At 38.3% G+C, this 14,532-nt stretch overlaps 1 long non-coding RNA gene across 2 annotated transcripts; it reads left to right on the top strand.

Annotated features, from left to right (window-relative positions):
- Window positions 1-7,556: 7,556 nt before the first annotated feature.
- LOC109088385 lies at window positions 7,557-11,037 on the top strand. 2 transcript variants are annotated; one of them, XR_006156305.1, is made up of 5 exons: window positions 7,557-7,658; window positions 8,078-8,163; window positions 8,411-9,079; window positions 9,552-9,622; window positions 9,728-11,037. It is a non-coding gene; the product is annotated as an uncharacterized LOC109088385 (long non-coding RNA). The 2 variants fall into 2 exon arrangements; XR_006156306.1 differs by having other exon boundaries at window positions 7,564-7,658; window positions 8,094-8,163.
- Window positions 11,038-14,532: the final 3,495 nt, after the last annotated feature.

Below are 14,532 nucleotides of genomic sequence, written 5' to 3'. Positions count from 1 at the left end.
ATGCTTAGTTTAAACACTGCGTCTATGTCACTGTGTGGGAAGATCTGCATAACACCACCCAAATGGTCACGCAAAGAAAGAAGGGATAACTTTTATTCTCGCTGTAGTATTGTTGTTGCCGCCATGTTGTGGAGACGCTGTGTTTCATTGTGAAAGTGAAACTACTTTGTTTGGCCTTCCAAAAGACTTCATGCCTAGAGCCGATCCGTGCTGGTCGCTGAGGAAATACATCAGCTTCGCACTGTGGATTGCTGGATCTGTTTTCTCCTTCGTCGAATCTGCCAGCCATTCTCAAGTCTGCCGGCTGTTTCTCACTCAAGCCAGCAGTGTGTGACGCTGTGTGATGCATTTTATGGAGGACTGTTTCCTGAACCTGCAGACTAGCCTAAAACGGGTCTGTGATCAAAGGCTGTTTCTATAAAGTGGGGCAGTTCCAACTTTGCGAGGACAGTCTGACGCTTCTGACTCACAGTCTGTAAGTACATGTTTTATTTTTAAAGAATTTGCCACTGATGATTCAAACGCTAGTTTTGAGCAATGTAGAGTATTGCTTGTTGTTTGTCGTTTCTCTGATCACAAATGCAGACATGGTTTTGTTTACGTAGCACGATACGCAACGCAACGCATAAAAAGACAGTATAAGTCATTATAATCAATAATTATGTCCCCACTGGATGGAACAAATGCTTCGTTTGTAATGGGTTTTATTGGTTTTGTCTGATTGTGCCGGGAGACAGCATCACAGTGTTAAGGGACGTAACATTTCCGTCACACGCTTCAGGTATTCAGCCAATCACAACACACTGGGTGCTGACAACTTTCTACTCAAGGTCCCCGCAGTGTGATGGAAGCATGCAATGCCAGGCTTGAATGGATCAGTGAAGTGGCAAGGATTGCTATGGATTTGTTTTTTTGCTTTCTCTTTGGAGTGTACCAAAGCTCTTGGTGCATTAAAGAAGCTCTGCGAAAGACTAGGCAAAGTCTAACGTCTTAAATCCCAAGAGATATCCTTTTAAAAGTTAACGACTTGTCCAGGCCCTCCTAAAATGCTTAGTTTAAACACTGCGTCTATGTCACTGTGTGGGAAGATCTGCATAACACCACCCAAATGGTCACGCAAAGAAAGAAGGATAACTTTTTTTCTCGCTGTAGTATTGTTGTTGCCGCCATGTTGTGGAGATGCTGTGTTTCATTGGTGAAAGCGAAACTACTTTGTTTGGCCTTCAAAAAGACTTCATGCCTAGAGCCGATCCGTGCTGGTCGCTGAGGAAATAAATCAGCTTCGCACTTGGATTGCTGGATCTGTTTTCTCCTTCGTCGAATCTGCCAGCCATTCTCAAGTCTGCCGGCTGTTTCTCACTCAAGCCAGCAGTGTGTGACGCTGTGTGATGGCATTTTATGGAGGACTGTTTCCTGAACCTGCAGACTAGCCTAAAACGGTCTGTGATCAAAGGCTAGTTTCTATACAAGTGGGGCAGTTCCAACTTTGCGAGGACAGTCTGACGCTTCTGACTCACAGTCTGTAAGTACATGTTTTATTTTTAAAGAATTTGCCACTGATGATTCAAACGCTAGTTTTGAGCAATGTAGAGTATTGCTTGTTGTTTGTCGTTTCTTCTGATCACAAATGCAGACATGGTTTTGTTTACGTAGCACGATACGCAACGCAACGCATAAAAAGACAGTATAAGTCATTATAATCAATAATTATGTCCCCACTGGATGGAACAAATGCTTCGTTTGTAATGGGTTTTATTGGTTTTGTCTGATTGTGCCGGGAGACAGCATCACAGTGTTAAGGGACGTAACATTTCCGTCACACGCTTCAGGTATTCAGCCAATCACAACACACTGGATAGCTGGCCAATCAGAGTACACCTCGCTTTTCAGACCGATGAGCTTGTATAAAATCGATTTTTTTTTTTCATTACCACGGTTTGTCTTTCTCTGTCTTTCCTGAACCATTCTTGACTAACATATTGTTGTAGTTCAATCATTCTCTCGCACACTTCCCCCCCACCAATCTCCTATTTTCATATCTGTGTAATGACAGGTCTGGCTTTTGAATTATTTGAGAAAAGTGTTCCCGGTCTGACTAATGATACAGGATTCAGGAGCTATCAGAAAGGGAGAGACATTTTTTCATTGGGAAGAATGTTATTTGTAGCATTTACGCACAGTTAAACAAACAAGATGTAAACAAAAAAAGCTTCACACACTCTGAATGCACTTAAATGCCACATGAGTCTAATTTCAACCCTGACAGCTGGCCTCAGTGTTCACCTCACCTTCCCTGGGGCACCATGGCGGTTTGAGAGAGAGGAACTGTGTGTGGGTGTGTTGTGATGCACAGTATGACAAGCATCATGTCATTGTCAACACTAATAGAGGAGCAGAGGAGCATGATGCCTCTACTCTCTCGTTCTCTCTTTCTGTTCTTCCAGGCGTAGAATCTGTCTAATGCTACTGGCTCAAACTGTCATCCATCAACACATATCTTTGGCAGCTCGGTGTTTCCATGGCAACTGCCCCTTGCCAGGCAGAGGTTTTCGATCAAAAGGCATTCATTGCCAGTTTTTCCCCTGCCCCTTTTCACCATCATCCCTGGTTGACTTCCTCTTTTTTTCTTTTCTTTTCTTTTCTTTTCTTTTTTCTTTTCTTTTCTTCTGACTGATTGTTTTCATCCCTCATCTGCTCTTTCTCCTTCTCCTGTTTTTCTTCCTTCTTTCACCATCCCATGTTATCCATCTTTTATCGTTACTGATTACCAGGCCTTATAAACATTTCTCTTTTTTTATTAACTATCTTTTTCATTACTGTTTGTTTCTTTAAAGCATATCATCAGAAACACTGGAGGAAAAGAATCATAAAAGTTGTCTGTATTACAACCCGATTTCATGAGAAAATATAACAATTTTTCAAGGTAGCAATTTCATATGAATTTGTACAATGGGATTCATATAAAAAATGTATGATCTTTAGAAAAAAAGCATAACCTCAACCTAAACCTAAGAGAAATTCATAGAAATCCATAAAAATCGGCCACCATTTGCCAAAACGAAAAGTAGTTGATAAACCAGCGACAGTGACTTAATGGCCTAAAGTGATAATTGATTTTTTTTTTCACTGGAATAAATTACCTACTCATGAACCTAAATTACACATAGGCCTAGCAATGTTTTTTTGTTGGAATGTACTTGTGATGTTTGGTCATTGTTCAATTGTTTTGTTATATTAAAGTAAAGATTAAAAAAAATGGAATGGCCATTGTGATTGTGTTGGAAGAAATCTGTCCAAAATTGGAAAGCATAAAAACTGTCAGTGAGGTGTAAGCAGATCAAAAATCTACAAATGAGATCATTATTCGTAGGAATTGGCCATCAACTGCCAAAACGTAAAAGAGGTAATGAAGTGACAGGAGAGTGTTGAAAGTAATTAGTCTGAAATTTAAAGTGTAAATGCTATATGATGTGGCGCAATAATAGACAATCGGAACAATCATACAATGAATTCTGTGGAGCAGGATTTTAGACCAATGAGATTTTACTGTGGGTGGGGCAACCAAGTACAATGCCACAAAAAAAGTGATAAAACCAACAATAGTGGTGCAGTGTGCATTATCATGTTGATTTCACACTGGCAGATCCTTAAAGGGATAGTTCACCCAAAACTTATAACAACAATTAAAAACAAACAACAATTTACCAAACAGAAATAACTCCATTCATCTTCGGAACACAAATTAAGATATTTTCGATGTGATCTGAAAGCTCTCTGACCCTCCCATAAACAGCAAGGGTACTACCATGATCAAGATCCAGAAAACTACAAGAATACTTTTTGTGTGCAAAATTTATTCAACAATTTGTCTCCTCCACGTCACCCTAGCCCCATTTTGGAGAGTATCCACTGAACCCAAACAGCGTAGGCTGTTCTGTGTCAGCTGCACCATGCGGATACATTTTCTATGTAGTTTGCGCATTGATCTGAACAAAAACAACATATCCACGTGATTCAGTGGAGCCAGCTGAAGAACCCAAAGAACCCCCCCCCCACTTATGTAAAGATCTTTGACTTTGGGTACCCAGAAAAGCACTATATACTGTAAATGTATGGAATTATTGTCATTAGTGAAAAGTGAAAGTTGTGACATTTGTCAAGTATGGTAACCCATACTCGAAATTGGTGCTCTGCATTTAACCCATCCAAGTGCACACACAGCAGTGAGAAGTGAACACACCGTGAACACACACCCGGAGCAGTGGGCAGCTATATATCCAGCTCCCAAGGAGCAACTGGGGGTTCAGTGCCTTGCTCAAGGGCACTTCAGTCATGGGTATTGAGGGTGGAAGAGAGCGCTGTTCATTCACTCCCTCCCACCTACAACTCCTGCCAGCACCGAGACTCGAACCTGCGACCTTCTGGTTACAAGTCCAAGTCTCTAACCATTAGGCCACAGCTGCCACTTCTCATGCTGCAGTGATCTTTTCATTTCTAGCTGACTGGTTATACTGATATAACCTCATTATCATGAGGTGTTTGCTATTATACTAAACACTGGCCACGGGCCAGATACAAGTTGCACAGTAGATGCTGCATCTAAAAACAGGAGTAACACAAAACTTGAGACATCAAAATTTTCTATCCTATTCCACCAGTTATATTAAAGCAAAAGAAACTTAAAAATTAACTCTTTCATAATGCTCAAGTCCTCTGCACTGGCATATGTTTCATGTAATGTTAATTATTTGCGGGAAGTGATAAGCTTGTGTGTGTGTGTGTGTGCACAGAAAACACTGATTCATTATCAACCACATGGTGTTTATCCACCTACCTGACACCTGGTCATCACCTCAAAACACAGAGACAGCAGTGAGCCGCAGCAGCTAGAGGTGAGACATTCTTGTTCTGTTTTGAATCAAAAGGTACTAAGATTAGAGATTAGGTAAGAGCTTTTAAAAGTGGATGCATCTAAATTTAGTGCATCAAAACTCAACAATGAAGATGATCAATTTTATTGTTTACATTACTGTCATAAAGCATATACTGAAATTAGTCTTTGCATTTTAACCCAGATCACCTGTATTTATGGTTGGTAAGTGGGCCAAAATGTTTTGTTTTGCTAAACAGGCTCTTTGTGACAACTCCTGTATGTACAAAATAAAGGTGCTTCACATGTGCCGAAAGAAGGTTCTTCAGATTATTAAAAAGTAAGAAAGTCATGGTTCTTTAAAGAACCTTTGACTGAATGGTTCCTTGTGGAACCAAAAAAGGTTCTTCTATGGCATCGCTGTGAAGAACCTTTTAAGCACCTTTATTTAAAGAGTGTATGTGGAGACTATGTACTGTTACTAAATAAGAAATAATTTGATTAGCAGGGACTGCTAAATTCCCTCTGATGGACCCTTAACCCATTATGACCTCATCTAAAGATGCATCATTGTTTTGACCAAAACTTTCAGATAGTGTATATAAAGGATTTGTTTATTTATGTTATATATAGGAATAATGTACAGTCAGCCTTTCAGGGCGATCAGGACACCATGCATGTACAGTACAGCATTATTCACTGACTGCAAGGAATATATGAAAGTTCATTATTAAAATTATTAAATTCAAATTTAGGACAAAAATGGCATCCAATGGTTGCTTTTTTACTCTTTGTTACCATCATTTTTCCTTACAGTCAATTTTCCTTACAATGCCTTATTTGTTTATTTCTTCCCAAAAGGAGATATTTCACTGTACCTTCTCCTGTCAGTTAAAGTGAAAATCCGTCAGGAAGGATTGCTGGACTCACTACTGAAAACCAATCTTGACTTCTCTATGCAAGCCCTGGAGGCCTTTCCTGCATCCAAGCGGCATGATGTCTCTCTAACACTGGAAGGAGAGTGCCACCTGGTGCGTATTACTGCCGGAACACCTGTCTTGTCCTACATGGCACATCTGGGCACAAACGGTCCACAGCTCCTTCAAAGGACCCATTCAGAATATCGACTCACGACCTCCAGCCTGGCAGAGAGCCACTTTGCTGGACATCGCTGTTGTGGTGAGTTGGATAGCTGCTTCGAGCAGGCTAAAAAAGCCCTGACTGGCAAAAACCCATCAGTTCTGGATCACATGGAGCTCAAGATCACCTGTGGAGAGCAGCACCTCATGTACAGTACCCATCAGCCCCTGCACCCCCTCCACATCCAGCACCGTAGAGTTTTCTTGGGCAAAACGCTGTCCCTAGAGAAGATCCTAGAGACAAAGACGCACCTGGAGAAAAGTGGAGAGTTGAGGAAACACCTGCTCACATGTTTTCAGCACTTGCTGCAGCATTCAAACCAGTATCAGGAGGAGAACGCATGTATCATTCTCGATGGTTATGGGGAGATGCTGGAGTTTGCCACTGGCAGAACAGATAACCATACAACTCGGTACTTCATCTTCACTGATGCCCAGAACAAAGCTTTCCGCAAGACACGGAGTTATGGGAGTATGAATAGGAATCATGAAACAGCTGCTTTCATCTCAGTTATACAGGAGAACACCAGGCATATTAGGTTATTAATCAGGTTATTGAAGGAGGCAGAACTAAAGTTGCATAAGTAATACTAACATTAATAATTGTATGTATTTGGGACTGTGGTTATTACTTCCCATGCTAGATGGCAGATTTTCTTCAATAGAGAGATAGTATAATCCTAATTTCTGTTGTAAATTGGATCTTGCCACTGTATGTTTGATAAAATCAGAAATAAAGTTATATCTAGGGTTGGGAATCGTTTGAATTTTATCGATTCTGATTCTGCTTTTTGATTCCCAGTTTCGATTATATGTGATTATATAATGAAATCAAACATTTATCCTGTGTCTTTTTTTGTAAACCATTTATTGGAGCTGAATACCATGAACAAAAACCCACAGACTACATAAAAACTGGACCCTTTACGAGCTGTTTGTGTGCAAAATAGAACTGCAACTGAGTCTTTCCCACTTTAAATCTGTAAATTCTCATAAATCTTTAACAATCTATTAAATTAAAGTGCTTTCATGTTGGCGGTGACACCTCTCTAGCAACATGTTTAGCTATCACACCACAGATAGCTTTTTTGGCTTCTGATCGCAAATGTAGCCAAACTTTGGAGCGCTTAGTAAGGTCCTGGCAGATCGCAATATCCGGTCCTCACGGGTGATGGGAAAAAAAGCGCATAGGACTCGATAGGCGGAATCGAAATTTTAATTTGACAAGAAGTATCTGATTCCTGACCTTAAGTATCCAATTCTGCAATCGGAATCGATTTTCGATTCCCAACCCTAGTTAAATTTTTTGACTTATTTCCTGGCATGACAAAAAATAAAAAAATCATTTATTGTTTGACAGATACAGTATTTTAAACATTAAATAAAGTACAATACAGCTCTATGTGTATATGTTTCTTTGAAATACAGAGAGAGTCCTCATTCTTGTTCTGTTTCTTCTGTTTCTCCCCGCCTACGAAATGACACATTTGCTTCCTGGAAAGTGGCGCTAACTGAAATTGACACTTACTGGGGTCTTTTAAGTTAAACAGACTGCGAAAAGCCTAGACTGCTGGAAGACAACATTTGCCGAAAACATCACTTTAAAAACATTCTCTTTCATTTGACCACTGAACAAAGATCTACAAAAGGTAAGTCTGTTCAACTGTCTTTTTCCAGATGTTTTATACACAAAATACATGGACATAATGGACCACCTCTTTAGTATTTTAAAGTGTTGTAAGAATTTTACATCTAATAACACTGAATAAAAGAAGATTAATTCTCAGATGTCAATCAAACTATAACTTATTATTGACTTGCTCTATCAAAGCAAAATGATCTTAAAGTCTTAAAGAAGGCTTTATACTAATTTCCAAACTGAACAAGCACCCTAAAAGATATAGGCTATTTATGAAAATTTTCTTTGCACCACCTCTCACTAAAACTAACTTGGATAAAACATTCTGTTCTATGTTATAAATATTAGATACCTGTAATAAAAGACCCCTGTACTTCTGATCACTATATTTATTTGAGATAATGCCTTTTTCATAAATGATTGATGTAGGCCTATGTGATGACAGTGTGGATTATTCGAGTGAAATTTGGCCAGCTATAGAGAAACCTCTCCTCCCTCTCAATGGACACCTCATTGTAAGTACAATGATCTGCAGAAGGAAGTTAAACTTTCATTAAATGTATGTGTGTGTGTGTGTGTGTGTGTGTGTGTGTGCGTGCGTGCGTGCGTGCGTGCGTGCGTGCGGGCGTGCGTGCGTGCGTGTGTAAATTACAGAGGATTAAAATTACAATGAAAATGTAGCCTATCTATCTACCTATATATATATCTATATCTATATCTATATCTATCTATATCTATATATATATATATTCTTATCCAAAGGACCATTATCCCAGCTCACAACTGCCAGTCCAGCAGAAAGTCACTTTGTTGGACACTGCTGTCATGATGATGAGTTGTAAAGCTTCTTCAAACAGGCCAGGAAAGTCCTGAGCATGGAGGCTAACAAAGGCCCATCAGTTCTGGATCACATGGAACTCAACTTGTCCTATGGAGGGCTGCACCTCACATACAGAGAACAGTACCCATCAGCACCCCATCTACATCCAGCCACCTCACTAATTTGTAGTCTGGACGAGTCAGCGCTAAGTGGCGAAAGTCATAGCCAGTCTGCAGATTTTGGGCAGCGTTTTTTGAAGATTTCACAGAAAATCACGTGGTAAATGACAGGCACAAACTCCGAATTTTTGGTGTCAATTTGCAAGATTCCGTTCAGACGGAGGATATCGAACATATTTTGAGACGATTTAAGATTGTTTTTAATTGTGACGCGTCTCTTCGCAACGAGGCGCGTGTTTCTCCTCTTCCCACCCACGCAAGGAGTGTTTGTTTCCTGGAAAATGAAACCAACATATCCAGCAGAGCTTTGTGAAACCGAAACTCGAAACTCAGTGAAGTTGTTGGTTAACACACTATTTGCTGAAATCATCCCGTTTTTATTCCCACCGAACAAAGTTCTACCTTCCATTTGACCACTGGACAAAGATTTAGGTAAGTCGACAGTCCTGCTGTCTTTTTCTGAACGTTCAAAGTAGCCATAGCCACACAAACTAACGTTTCATACAAGCTATATAGTAATTTGAGATATTTGATAAAAAAAACTGATTAAATGAAAAAGTTTCATATAGGCCTATCTCAGTTAAACTAGAAGAACTAACCATACAAAACAACTTATTAAGCTATTCAGAGCAAAGGGATCTTAAAGTTATAAAGAAAACTATATATTTTTGCAAATTTGCCCTCTGGACCTCTATACATTTTGTTTGCACACCCTCATTGAAACAAATGAACTAATCCGAGAAGGTGGTAACTGACAGAGGAAATTTAGGTAAAGCATTCTGCAATATAGGCTACAGTATAATGAATGTGTTTGGTTAATTTTATCACTTCTGATCAACCTGTTTATTTTGAGATAATGACTGTACATTATTTTTTCATAAATGACTGCTGTATCCGATGACAGTGTGGATAATTCTGGTGAATTTTTGAAAAAATGATCTCCTCCCTCTGCGCCGCCTCAGTGGACTATTCATTGTAAGTACATTAATAATGATCTGCAGGAAGAAGTTTAACTTTCATTAAATTTCTTTCTTTCTTTCTTTCTTTCTTTCTTTCTTTCTTTCTTTCTTTCTTTCCTAGCTCTTACCCCAGCTTTCAACCCAACACAGAAAGCATAATGTCAGTGATGCATGAACTGAAGACAAAGAACATTGCAGACAGAAACCTTTTCTCCAACTTGGACTTTGCTGAGAGATTCTTTAGAAACCATCCTCTAAAACTGTCCTCCAAATTATTAGTCAAAGGAAATTACTCTTGTGTACAAATGGGTCAGAATAACAACCAAGTTGTTACTGTAACATCAGAAAACAATCAAACCTATGTCAATGTCTGTGTCCATGATCAAGCTGAGAAAACAATTACAAGTTCTTTAATTGCGTCCAGGCACTTTTTCAACCACTCCTGCCAGGATGAGATTAAATCCTGTTTTACACAGGCTCACGAAGCTGTAGCTAAAGAGGGTCTGACAAGATTACACATCACATGCAGCAGGTTCTCAGTAACATACACCACCCGATATAGAGGTCCATGCGCAACCGTGGAAACTAAATGTCAGTTAAAGCTAGAGAACCTCACTGCTGAGGGTTTACTGAACAAAAAAGTCTGGCTGCAGAAAGAGAAGCCCACATGTCATGGGTTGATAGCATGTCTAGACCATCTCATAAAGCAATACCTGACCAAAAGCAGTTCTTTTTATTACTCCTATAGGTTCATCATACATGCAGACAAAGAAATAATCAGAATCACTTCAGGTGAAGAAAAAGAAAGAGAATGTGTTTTGATACATGATAATGAAGGGGTCTCCATGTTTCCTCCAACATTGCAATAAAAGTTATGACAGCACTCCACTGCAACATATTCTGTGGAAATATCTTCACATGCATTTAAATTAAATCATATCATCTTATACCTAATCACATATTCATTACTAATTATAGATTAATTGAAAATATTTGCTCTCAAAAAATAAATCATACAATGGCATTACCTTTGGAGTACAATACAACATACAGTATGTAATTTTTGTTTGTTTATTTGTTTTTTGTGGCAAGCAAATGTTTTTATAGATTTATATTTGCATGATTTCCTACACTGACAAAAATGTGGTAGATTCTGTCATTCACTACTCAGATTATTGTTGACATTCTTTATATCGTAAAAATAGACTATATGTGAATAAACAACTTCATTATTTGTAGTTCTTTATCCTGCATGTATTTTGCCTTGGTTTTTATAAGTTAAAGTTGATCATCCAGCCCGATCTCACAGCAATTCATACATATTTTACAAGGTGGCTAATTTGTACGAATTTGTGATCATCAGATATGGTGTATATCAATGTAAAAAAAACAAAACACTAAATTTAAAGCATAATAAAACTGTATAAAACATTTAATGTGTGTTTGATGACTAACTGTATGGTTGAATGTATGTTCTCTCTTCTTCTTCAACACAAAAACTCTCAATTCTCAGTTAAAAATACCAGTTGAGTTACCAAAAATACCAATTTTTACATATTTACCTGACCTCCGTCAGCTGCTCTTTCCATCACTAGTTCATCAATTCAAGGTCAACTGCTATTAAATCAAATAATGAAACATAATATCTAATTACTAATTAAGTGACAGAGCTTTTATGAATTTAACTTGGCTGCATCTGATAAATCACGCCACACTGGTCCTGGGGGATCTAAAGGCAACATCTGCTAACACAAGACTGCCCTTCAGAGCATGTAAGCACACACTACCTCTCCTTAACCACATTTCTTAGACTCACTCCATTAGGAATGACATCATTCTGTTTTGAAGGGTTGTAAATGCAATATAATTGTTTCCAGGTTTTTTCTCACACTCATAACTACAACAGTAGATTGTACAGTTACACGAGGCCTTGTGCCGAAGGTGATCTGCACTTACTTTTAAAATGTCCATTTAGTCCAATTATTTCAGTTAAAACTCTTTTTTCTCTCTCTCTCTCGTTTTCACTTTGACACCTCCTGCTGTCCCAGAGAGATACTGCAATAAAACATTTTCTGAACCTATAATCTCAAATTTCAGAAGAACCAGAGGACAGACATTTCAATACATTGCATAACACAATTCTTAATGTCAGCAGTTGTAACATCTGACAATTTTATTTTTCCTAAGGTATTAAGAGAACCGTTTGAGTCAAACAACTTTATACTTTATAAAAAAGTTTTGAGAGAATACAATTATGTTTCCTGAGCTATGAAAGAGCAACCTCTGAGCAATAAAATTTTCCTCCAAGGAGGAATAGACTAGATACAAAGGGATTAATGATGTAGTTATGGAGAGAGAAAGAGATCTGATTTATTACAAATCTTCGCTATGTTTGTGTGTGGCCGGGCAGATATATGAGGTTTTTCTGTTGGTGTGTGTCCATAGAAAACAGTAAAGCTTTCATATGTAAAAGGGTTTTATAACAGGTCCTCCGAGGACAAATAGTTGTGCGTGTTATATATATATATATATATATATATATATATATATATATACATGAGTGTGTATGATTGTGCGTGCATGCACCCGTGGAAGAAGAGTGATGTGTGGGCAAGTGTGTTTAACAGACGTAAGTGAAAACAGGGCTCCTGGCTATCCGCTGGAGATCAGTTAAAGCTGAGGAAGAGATAGACATCTTTAGTCCATTACACATGCTTTCACTTAGCATTTGATCAATATACCATGTGCAGTCATCAACTACAGGAAACCTATTTATGAGACTCTGTTTGTTTGATGTTCTTTTTTCCAGTCTCTCAGCAGATTTTGTAAAGTAGCACTGATGTGGGATCAGTTACCCTTAACCAAACTGCATTCTGAATACCTCAAACTGAAACTCTGAAACTGTCCATGGGTCATCAAACTGTTTAAAGATACACTGTATAAATTATGTTGATTAATGAGAAAGTGCAAAAATCAAATCCACCTTTCAAACCATGTAGCACTTTGATAAAACTTGAGAGCTGTTGGGGTGGATTTCATGGATTTTAACTTCATATCTATACACCTTCCGAGAATCACTAGTTGTGAAAGAAACACAAAACTTAATTTATTTGTCCATCTGCTATGGCAAGATGTCCTCCTCCATGTCTACACCAGTGCTTCGAACCACATTCATCTGCGCTGAGGAGTTTTTAGATAACTAAGTAACGTACTGTTGTTCGGCTTTGATTCAACCACAGGCAAAGGCAGCAAAAACATAAGTGTGTGATAACAGTTCAATAAGAAGTTAATATCGAGAAATTCACATTATATTCCCACTTACTTTATCTACTTTTGCTCCACCAGTAAAAAATAGTTCCAAACCAAGCCACAGCAAAATCAGCAGCATCTCCAATCAACACGCAGTAGCTACTGGTGGTTCATTTTTGATTTGAACAAATCGATTCAGTGAATGATTCAGCGACTCACAAACAAAGCCTGTTGCTTGTTGTGTTCGTGAGTGAATTGTGTTTTGGAAGTATCGTTTGTGTGAATGATTCAGTGACTCACTCATAAAGGCAGTCCCTCTTCGCCACCTGCTGGTGTAACAATGTGACCTGCAAGAGTCACTGTAAAAAAAACACACAATTGATAACATGCGAAAACTGATGAGCGAACTGATACCAACAGTAAAGAATTGTTTTATAATATCAGCCAATGCAGAACGTTTCAGTTCCGTTAAAAATCAAAATAATTTGAGTATGTAAAAATTACTAGCAAAAAATTACTAGCAATTTAGGATTGAAAATTATTTCTACACCTATTTTTTTTTAATCCAGTGTACACTAACAAACCTGCTGCTCCTGCTGAGGAAAGCTGGTCATTATTGTGAACGATCAGCATTACTGAAAATGTTTATAAGAACAAACTGAACAGAAAAACAGTCCTTTTCCTGCCTTCAGAAAACTGGTCGGTGTTTGATTAAAGTGCAACAGTCCATAGGAACCGAGAACAGCCCTCTCCATAGCAACAAAAGCAAGAATCATGGGATTTTCCCTCTAATTCAATGAGGGCCATTCACTCAACCTGGATGAAAGACACAGATACAAAATGCTGTGTATAATGTTACCAAGGAATAAAGCCATTCTCCATGAGTAAGTATTTTCCCACAGAAATGTGGAAGGGAGCTTCTGAGGTTTTGTATGTATGTGTGTCTCGCACGGCAAATAAAGAGCCCATGCAGCGTCTTGAGCGATGAAGTAAGTCCTTTGGCAAGGCCACCAGTAATTGAATACAGTTCTTGTTCTGAGTTGTATTTGATGAACACACATACACACACATACTTTTCCAGACGCTCTTGACTCATTTGTGAATGTGCTGTTTATATACAGAAGGGTTAGGTTTAGTGGTGTAGAGAACGGAAAAAGGCCTAAAACAATAATAGGTAAAATTATATTTGTTTAAAATATGATTTGTTTCTAGACTAAGGTATTTAAGAGTTTACATGTGTAGGATCAGTTCCATTTATATTGTAGTAAAAATGTAAAGACTTGAAGGGATAGTTCACCCAAAAATGAAAATTATCTCATTAATTACCCACCTTCATGTTGTTCCAAACCCGTAAGTCCTTCGTTCATCTTCGGAACACAAATTAAGATATTTTTGTTGAAATTCAAGAGCTTTCTGACCTTGAATGTGGTAGGCCCCTTGCTGTCTATGGAGGGTCAGAAAGCTCTCAGATTTCATCAAAAATATCTTAATTTGTGTTCCGAAGATGAACGAAGGTCTTACGGGTTTGGAACAACATGAGGGTGAGTCATTAATGACAGAATTTAAATTTTTGGGTAAACTATCCCTTTAAACTTGAAAATTCACATATACTTCAAATTAGTTTAGAGGTAATTGGCGTGCATGACTACACCACCAAAATGTAATGTACTGTAATGT

This window comes from Cyprinus carpio, chromosome B13 (assembly GCF_018340385.1).
Source record: "Cyprinus carpio isolate SPL01 chromosome B13, ASM1834038v1, whole genome shotgun sequence".
NCBI lineage: Eukaryota > Metazoa > Chordata > Actinopteri > Cypriniformes > Cyprinidae > Cyprinus > Cyprinus carpio.
Note: the sequence above shows the minus strand (reverse complement) of the source record. Positions and strands in the feature narration are given on the sequence as shown.